The sequence below is a fragment of the Phyllostomus hastatus genome, unplaced genomic scaffold (assembly GCF_019186645.2).
Source record: "Phyllostomus hastatus isolate PE091 unplaced genomic scaffold, TTU_PhHast_1.1 phas_scaffold_46, whole genome shotgun sequence".
NCBI lineage: Eukaryota > Metazoa > Chordata > Mammalia > Chiroptera > Phyllostomidae > Phyllostomus > Phyllostomus hastatus.
The window spans coordinates 9,030,207-9,039,747 of NW_025334032.1; the positions used below are offsets into that span (position 1 = coordinate 9,030,207).

Sequence of the window (9,541 nt, forward strand, 5' to 3'; positions counted from 1 at the left end):
CCTTTTTTTTTTATCTAGAGAAACAACAAAGAAAGTTGCTTGGGGAAAGATTGTGTGGATAGAGAGCGTGGGGCACAGAGGTCCTGCTGTTTTGGTTGAAAAGTGTTGGACAATGGTGAGGGACTGAATTAGGAGGGGTGGGCTGGGTGGAATGAGACAAAGGGACAAAAGTGAGACAGCTGTAATAGCATAAACAATAAACTATTTTAAAAAACTCAGCTGAACACTCAGTGTCCTGTGGGTAGGTGAACTTGTAAATCACCCATCATGAAATGAACTGAGTGTTGTGTCTTCCAAAAAAAAAAAATCAGTCAAGTAGAACACAGCCTCTTGCAACAATGCTATCTGGTACATAGATACAGATGGGTTCCTAGAAGACTAACCTAGTGGGGGAAGTCTGTATTACAAAAATCTTACCCTCCAGAAGATAATTCCTATTTTTTCTTTGGGTGCCCCCCTCATATATTATTATTAATTATAGTCACCATGCTATGCATTAGCTCTCCAGAACCATTCATGCTTCATAACTGAAAACTTTGTACACTTTAGAAATAGCACCCCATTTCCTTCTCCCCTTATTCTCTGGCAACCACCAATCTGCTCTCTGGTTTTAAGAGTTTGACTTTTTTAGATTCCACATAAAAGTGGAATCATGTATTATTTATCTTTCTGTGTCTGGATTACTTCACTTAGCATAATGCCTTTTAGGTTCATCTATGCTGTTGCAAATGGCAGGATTTCCTTATTTTTATGGCTGAGTAGTATTCATTAACTATATATAGAACAGTTTCTTCTTTTATTTATTTTTTTTAATTGTTCAAGTACAGTTTTCTGCCTTTTCCTTCCACCCCAACTCAACCCCCCAGCCCTCTCCACCTCCCTCCCATTTCCATCCCTCCTGGTTATTGTCCATGTGTCCTTTCTAATTGTTCTTGCAAACCCTTCACCCTTTTGCCCTGAAATTCCCTCCCCTCCCCGCTTTGGTCATTATCAGCCTGTTTTCAATTTGTGTCTTTGGTTATATTTTGCTTGTTTTTTTTGTTTTGTTGATTAGGTTCCTGTTAAAGGTGAGATCATATGGTATTTGTCTTTCACCACTTGGCTTATTTCGCTTAGCATAATGCTCTCCAGATCCATCCATGCTATCACAAAGGGTAGGGGTTCCTTCTTTCTCTCTGCTGCATGGAATTCCATTATGTAAATGTACCATAGTTTTTTTGATCCATTCATTTACTGATGGGCACCTAGGTTGCTTCCAGCACTTGGCTATTGTAAATTGTGCTGCTATGAACATTGGGGTGCATAGGTTCTTTTGGATTGGTATTTCATGGCTCTTTGGATATAATCTTAGCAGTGAAATTGCTGGGTCAAAAGGCAGTTTCATTTTTAGTTTTTTGAGGAAATTCCATACTATTTTCCACAGTGGCTGTGGCAAATATTTCTGGGACAAAGCTAGAGCTGAATCAACGTTCGGAGATTGGAAGAATATGTATAATATTGGGAAAACTTTGGGGAAATGTCCAACAACTAGTAAATTTTATGTTGACATATGCAACATTTACATACTATTTTTGTCATGAAAAATATCATGTGATTGTATAAAAATTATGAAAGACTTTCAGATTTAGTGGGTGTCTTGATCTGCTTATCCATCTGAATTATCTCTGCCTGTGTTTACTTTTGACTCTGATTCTCACTTCTGTTCCATTGATCTATCTGTATATCTTTCACCCAGATATATTTTTATGATAGTCTTTAGTCAGAACTGGGTTATTGCAATTAGTAACTGTTTCTGAAATTTCTGACTGTTTTCATCTTGAATAGGCACTAACATCGTTTTTATTTCTTTTCCTACTTGTATAAAAAAAACCATTTAGAAATTTCTTCATGTTCTCATGCACTCACATTCTCTAACATTTTCCCCATTTCCTGATAAACACATGTATATGTATATTATAAAATGAGAAAGACAGAGATTTTTCCATTGAAAAGCATTCTGACTTGGATTGAGCTGAATAATTAGGGATTGATTAGGGCAGTTTGGTGACTGCCCCAACCAGTTAAAATAGCTGATACTTTGTTGGAACATTTTAGCTGGTTGAGGATTCTGACGAAAAACCTCTAGAGTATTTTTAAATATATATTTTTTAAATTGTTCATACACTTTTTAAATTTTTATTTTTTATTTTATTTATTTATTTACTTATTTATTTTGCTTTAGAAGTCCATTTACCTTGGAGTTCATTTAAACTAAGAAGTAAAACAATTCACACTTGGTTCTTTTGATTAACAATTGTGACAAATGACAGAAAGAGTTAAGTTAAAGAATGTTACACTTGTGATCCATACGAAGCATCAATGTTTTAGGTTGTACATAATTTAAAGATATATTTCAAATGCTTTGTGAAATACTGTTGTAGCCAATGTATAGAGTCATGCCTTAGGAGTGTGTAGGAATGCAGTTTAGAAAAGAAAGAAAAAACATCACACTGAAAATTACTCAATTTCATCAAAATTGCTGAGCAAGTAAAATGACATTGACTTTCTACACTGATTTTACACAACTTCTGTACAGTACCTTGACTTCAAGAGCAAATGTTAAGACCCTGTTCCTCTGCTTTCTGTAAACAACTGCATGGTAAACCTAGATGACTTTTCTGCCTGTTTTAACCTGGGAGTGGCCTTTTAATTTTTTTTCTTTAAAAGAGGCCAGTTTGGCACTGATTTCACCAATGTTAATATTTCTTGGGCTCTCAGGAAGAGTCATATTTTTTACAGCTGATACAGCAGGGACTAGAGCTCCCACTAAGCCTCAGAATTCCCCATTTTATTTTGTGCATCAATTTGTGTAACAATCTCATTTATGTTGGTCTCCAGTACCATTATCCCCATTACCATTTTGGCAAGAATATTGTGTCCTTGTCTATACAGAAAATAAAATCCAGTTCAGACAATTTCTAAACACTTGTTCAATGTTGCCACAAATACTTGAATTATATCTAAAATGACAAGTTCACTTTCTGAAGAATCCTCACAAAAGACAAAAGAGAGCATTGCATAATGTCTATAAATCAGTTTGTTGTCAGATCTTCCAATTAATAATCCTCTTTCTAGGAAATGACAAACATTTTCACCTGTCTTAGATACCAAATGGAATGTCTTCCTGATGATTTGCTCTAGTGTGTCCTTACTGTACAGGTAGAACTTGGAGAGCTATGGTTTCCCATGGTTACTGAAGATGAGGATCTCCTTGATCATGATTGAACTGTGTGGACCAGGTGGGCACTGAGGGCCAGGGCAGGAGCAGGCAACTGAGCCAAGCCTCAGGATCTTGCCAGTGATCCTTCTCCACCTGCTCTTCCCACACACACCAGTTCTTTTCATTGTGTTTATATTTTTGTTCAAGCTTCGAATAAGCCTCTTAATACAAATTCTAAGAACTTGAAATACAAAATCTAGGGATGATTAACATGTCAATGTGAAAACAAGTATTTATTTTTCTGGTTCAAATGAGCCAGTATATACAATGTATTATAAGAGTAAAAAATATAGCTATGGATATTAAAAAGTAAAGTATAATGCAGTTGATATCGTACATATAATTTACAGTACACACTGCCATGCCCTCTTCCAACCATGTTTTCTGACAAGGTCCGAACGTGGAAAGAGGGAATTCAAGGAATCCATCTTCCTGGAAGAGAGTGTGGCATACAAAGGGGGTCGGTAATTTTCCTGGGGATTACTCTTAATAATTTCCTTGCTAATACTGATCATGCTCTTACTTTGTACCCTGATTCCCATAAGAACAGGCCATGAGAAGAAAGAGTCTTGAAGAGAGTCAATAATTGATTTTGAGGGAAATTCTGAAGGGACAACTAGTTCTCCCTAAACTATTGAATCATGCCCAAATTGTTTTAAACAAGGTGTTTATAAACTTAAGTAAGAAACTATCCCCGATTGTTCCCATAAAAGAATTCATGAATCAGTTACAACAGGCTAAATTATTGGCAGACTTTCCCACACTTGTTCCTTACCCATAGATACAAAGAGTCTTTCAAGAAAACAAGAAAAAAAATTATAGACCCCTACCCACAGCCCAGGGATACCCCTGGGTAGCATATTGGATTAATGCAAATTATGGTATCCCTCAAGAGGAGCTAATAGTCTCCAGGGGGTTCCAGATCCCCCATTGCCTTATACAGGAGCATATAATGAGGATGGCATAAGAATGGTCAATAAGGATGGAGTCCAAGTGCCTTATAATAGTCTAAATTTCATGGAAAGGCTAGCTCAAAGCAGAACTCCCTGGTGTTTATTAATTAAGGAACAAAAAAGGTTTACTGTAGCTGGATTTCCTGTTTATCTCTTCTTACATGTTTGTTTTGGTGATTAAAAGGTGGTGGGATTGTTAGATATCTGTATCTCCAGTTTATTGATTTGCATAATTCTAATGAAGTTGTATAAAATAATTTCTTGACCAGAGAACAAAATCCCCTCTAATAAAATTGCCCCTGAATGTCTAAAAGTTGGAGTAACAGCCCCACCTTTACCTTGAATAGGAATATATATCAAGTAGAATTAGACAGGCAAAGAAATAAGAAAAGCTGGTTAGCTATTACAAACTAAGCATGTAAAAACAGTTACCAGGGAGTCAGATGACAAATTCTGAGAACTTTAATAAACAATAAGGTATTCAAACTTTGTACATACAGCTATTTCTAATTGTCTAATTTATGGCTCTCCTGGTTAAAATAATCTTTGTTTAATATAATTGAATCTATGGAAACTTTTGTATTTTTCCTGGTTACCTTTGTATTAATTTTTTCCTGCTTCACCCAATCACAAATGTTAATCACTACCAAAAATGAAAGTATAAAAACCTGTTTGTACTTGCAATAAACGGAACAGAGCATAACTGCCCTCTGAGGTGTGTTGTCATCTGTCTCCCATCACCGATGCCTTACCCACCTTTCAGGAACCCCTGGACCCAGCTGTGGCCAGACCTCGGCAACACAGAAAATCAATGAAGTTGATATAATAAGCATTTTATTCTTTTCATATCTATTTTCAAATGATTTTCCATCAAGGTACATTCTTATATGTGGAATGAATTTATCTCACTCACTTTTTGTAATTGTCTGCATTAAAGCATGGATATTCATTGCATAGGCACTGTGTTTAGAGTTCAACTCAGAATGCTGGAGATTCAGCTATGGATACAGCCCAGATCCTGCACTTATGAACATCTTAGAAGGAGAGAAAGATAACAATAAAATATGTGTATAATAGTGATAAGGACTATGATTATATCTAAAGCAGGGTTAAGGCATAGAGAGTGAGAGAGTAGAGATCACTGGTGGATATTTTAGAGAAGATTGCCAGAAAAGGCCTTTTTAAGGAACGTTTGAGTGGAGGCTTAAATGAAGTGAGGATATAAATTGGGTGAATATCTCAGAGAAGAATACTGTAATTAAACTAGAGTAAGAAAATAGTTGGATATGAGGTTACAGAGGTTCGTAGTGGGTATATCATGAATGTTGTTTTAGGTCATGGACAAGAATTTGGATTTTATTCTGGAGTAATAGAAAGCTACAGAGGATTTGGTGAGCTAAAGAGTGACATAATCTTACCTGAGCTTTAAATAATTGTTCCCAGCACTGTGCATCATTTCATCTGAAGGTGGACAAAAGTGGGGGCAGAAAGTCTAGTTAAAAGGTTGAGAGGAGGATGGTAGAAGTAAAAAGTAAAAGTCTTGAAGGAAGAGTCAATGGGATTCGCTGCTGGGTTGGATGTAAGGTGTGAGATTAAGATAGTAGGTTTTGGCCTGAGCAACTGTGGGATGACGGCACCATTTCCTGAGATATGAAAAATGGATGAGAAGTATACTTATAAGTAAAGATAAAGAGGTAAGGAACTCTGTTTTGAATGTGCAAAGTGTGAGATCCTTATTTTCTCCTGATTAATTAATAATGTGCTCAGGAGGACTCAATGTTTTGTATATAGAGCTTTTGAAGAATTACTCAATGTTGGGATTTCATTCTCAATAAATTGTTACCCAAAGTGTATTTTATCCTAGTTTAGAAGTTAGTAGTACACTTTTTATACTGTCAAATTACAGACTCATTTGTTATTGGACATTTCACTTTAATAGTATGTTAGCTGCTTATTTAAAAAACTACAAGTCTGATTTTCTTGAGTCAAAGCTTTTTTTTAAAGATTTTATTTATTTACTTTTAGAGAGGGAAGGGAGGGAGATAGAGAGAGAGAGAGAGACATCAATGTGTGGTTGCTGGGGGTCATGGCCTGCAACCCAGGCATGTACCCTGACTGGGAATCGAACCTGCGATGCTTTGGTTCGCAGCCCGCACTCAATCCACTGAGCTATGCAGGGTCAGAGCTTTTTATGAGGAATATATAAACTTGAAACATGTTGATTCTCTCTTGATTCACTATGATCCTCTTCATTGCTTTGGCAAACAATAAGCTGGAATCGATGATAGATATATGTGACTTTTATTGGTTTTTCCTCAGGCTTTGATTTTGTAGGTTTTGGTGTTGGACTAAACTGTGTGAATATAAACCCCTAGTTATTTCAAGCAGGCTAAGGAATCCTGCCAGGTGGAGATATAAAATGTTTTTAATGTGTGTTTAAAAAAACCATGCTCTCTGGTATTTTTAAAATTAGTTTCTTAAAGAGCATATACTACTATGAGTGGGTTGTTTAACTTTTTCTTCCTTTAAAAGACAAACAGCCTTTCATGGTGTTAGGCTTTATTATCTGGAAATGAGAGTGCCCACAAAAAGATACATAATGACCCTAAGGCCACAGATCCATATTCTACAACTAAAGTTACTATTCTGAATACTTGTTTTCCAACTTTTAATTGGTTCACAAAAAGTAATCCAACAGGAGTCTCATAAACTGGACTGTTCACTTCATAGCTTATTTAGGAGGGTGCTTCTCATTGCTCTAAGGAAGGTGTTGTATAGCTGCATTGTTGACATTTTGTTTGGGCATAGTGAATTATATTTACATCCACTTTTAAGGTTTTGTAGGCTAAATTTTGTGAGCACAAGAGAGGAGTAGAACTTTCAGTTCTGGTATGCTCATTATTTTTATGATTTATAATACTTTTAAGGAGACTACCTGCAGTCATGCTTTGGCTCATCTTCCCAGAAAGAAGTAATGGTTTTCCTGTGAAGCATGAATCCTTACTAGGTTCCACAGTTTTCAGAAGAGCTATCAGTTTTACCCCTGGCTTGATTGGTAAGGCATATAGGTTTGTGCCTAATGCACAACACAGACTGACTGCCTTGATACAGGTGTTAGACAGTATTTTTTAGAAATTCTGAAGGGAAGATATTTGAAGACTGTGCAGTCCATCTCTCCTTCTGATATTCTAAAATCTACCAGGTTAAGTTACATTAGAAGAGAGCTGGGCACCCAGACCTCCTAGTACTGGCTATCAGCAGAATTGCTTTACTATAATTTTGGCATGATAATCTTAGCCTATAATGATGGTCAAAATAAAAGAGAAGCATTCGAAACTTATAACATATCAACTGTAAGAATGTAGTTGAATATCTTGCTTAATATAGCACAAAAGCTTCTTCATGTCCCCTGTGACTTTTCCAGCTTCACACTGCCAAAATTTTCCCCTAATATCTCATGAGATGGAACAGATTCCAGGCTACAATCTGCCCTCTTCCAAATAACTCCAGTCCTTTAATTATACTAACTTAAAAATTATTTTCCTTAGAGATTCTCTCTTCTGTTACTTATTGCTCTAGATTTTTCCTCTCATTTTGTTGCTGTACAATTTGTTTCTTTCCCTCACTTCTAAGACTTATATAAGAAAGATTATATTTTCTCACTTATCATTAAAAATCTCTTGACTAAATTGGTAAATTAAACTGTTTTTTGTTTTAATTTTCACTTCTTTGATTAATTACTGAGATAATTTTTCTCACAAATATTTACAAGCCATTACATGTCTTCATTTGTGAATATCATGTCTGTGAACCATTTATCTACAGGGATCTAAATGTCCTATCATATTACATAACCTCATCATATATCAAGGAGCTTATCCTTGGTGAAACATAATTCTATATATATTTTTTAATTTATTGTTTATCATCTGATAAGATTGTATTTTGAGAAATAGAAAGTTTGCATTTTTATGCACCAAATTAATGTCTTTTCCTTTGTAATTTCTTCCATTGCTTTTATATTATCTTTTTATGCATGTTAAAAAGAAATTTACTCCTCAAGGGTTAAGACATGGTGCTATATAATTTTTATTATGTTTGTTCCATAGACAGGCTTAGTATAGTGCTTAGGACACAAAAATGCACAATAAATATTTGTTGATATATTGATAAATTATACTTAGTTAATCTATGGAGTTTACATTTCCTGCAATGTTATATTGTAAATTTTTAACAGAAACATATAATAGTCATATACATCATCATTTCCTTTTGGATGTTTAGAGAGAAATTAAAGAAAGGCATGCTTTTGGGCAACATTAGTAGAAAACTATCACCTTGTCAATAGTTTTGGTTGAATAGAGGGAGAACTTTTTATTATATCTTTCCATTTTCCTGGTTTACCAAAAATCATATCTCACCTGTGCCAAGGTTCTTGAGTTCAACTTTATGACAGAAGTACCTGTCCAGAAGATAGGAAAGGATTAAATTGTAACATGATTTCATACCTACTGAATAGATTTCTATCAATATTTTGTACATGATGGTGATATTGTTGAACCAGTTAGTGCTATATTTGGGATCCCAGAAGACTAAATCCCAGAGAGGAGAGAAATCCCAAAGCTAGAAAAAAGAATCAAGTATTAACAGAATTATGATTCACTGGGTGGTGGGGGGGTCAAGAAGAAACCCATTGCCAAGAATCCAGAAGTAGGGTAGAGAAATATTTTGCATTGAAAAACAATCATATCATTGTTTCTTTTCCTCACTTTTGTGTGCTAATTAAATGTGACGAATGGTTGTTTCATAGAAATCATGGTCACTATTTTTGTCACATCTTAATAATGATAGTAGATAGAGTAAGTCAATATACATATTTTGATAAATATGTATAGATGGCAAAATCAATACATTATTTCCCCTACTACTGGTTAGTTGATCATAATAAACTCTAAGTTTGAGAAATGATACTACTATAAAACTAAGAGAAGTTTTTAAATCTTGCTCTTGGTTTCTCCATAGATGTCTGATCCTATATGTCCTACCAGTTCCTCATTCTAGGTCAATGCTACAATGAGATAGGACAGCTTCTCTGGCTTAGTTTGTTGCCTCCAGGAGTGTTAACTCCTGTAAGTATTTTATTTCATGAATTTGGTCCTTACACTTTTCCTAGCTTTTTGAATAACTTTGTGCTTCCAGAGGCCACCCTAACTGGGATCTGGCCTTTAGTTTTCCCTTGCAATCTTGAGGCCATTCTGTCAACTCCCAGTTCATACCTTATCTCTTGTTTGAGTCTCAGTGTCCAAGGTGATAAGGAAGGGAGGCAGAG

The 9,541-nt window shown here is 35.4% G+C and overlaps 1 pseudogene; it reads right to left on the reverse strand.

The window, feature by feature from the left end:
• Positions 1 to 2,644: 2,644 nt before the first annotated feature.
• LOC123807735 lies at positions 2,645 to 3,258 on the reverse strand (annotated as a pseudogene).
• Positions 3,259 to 9,541: the final 6,283 nt, after the last annotated feature.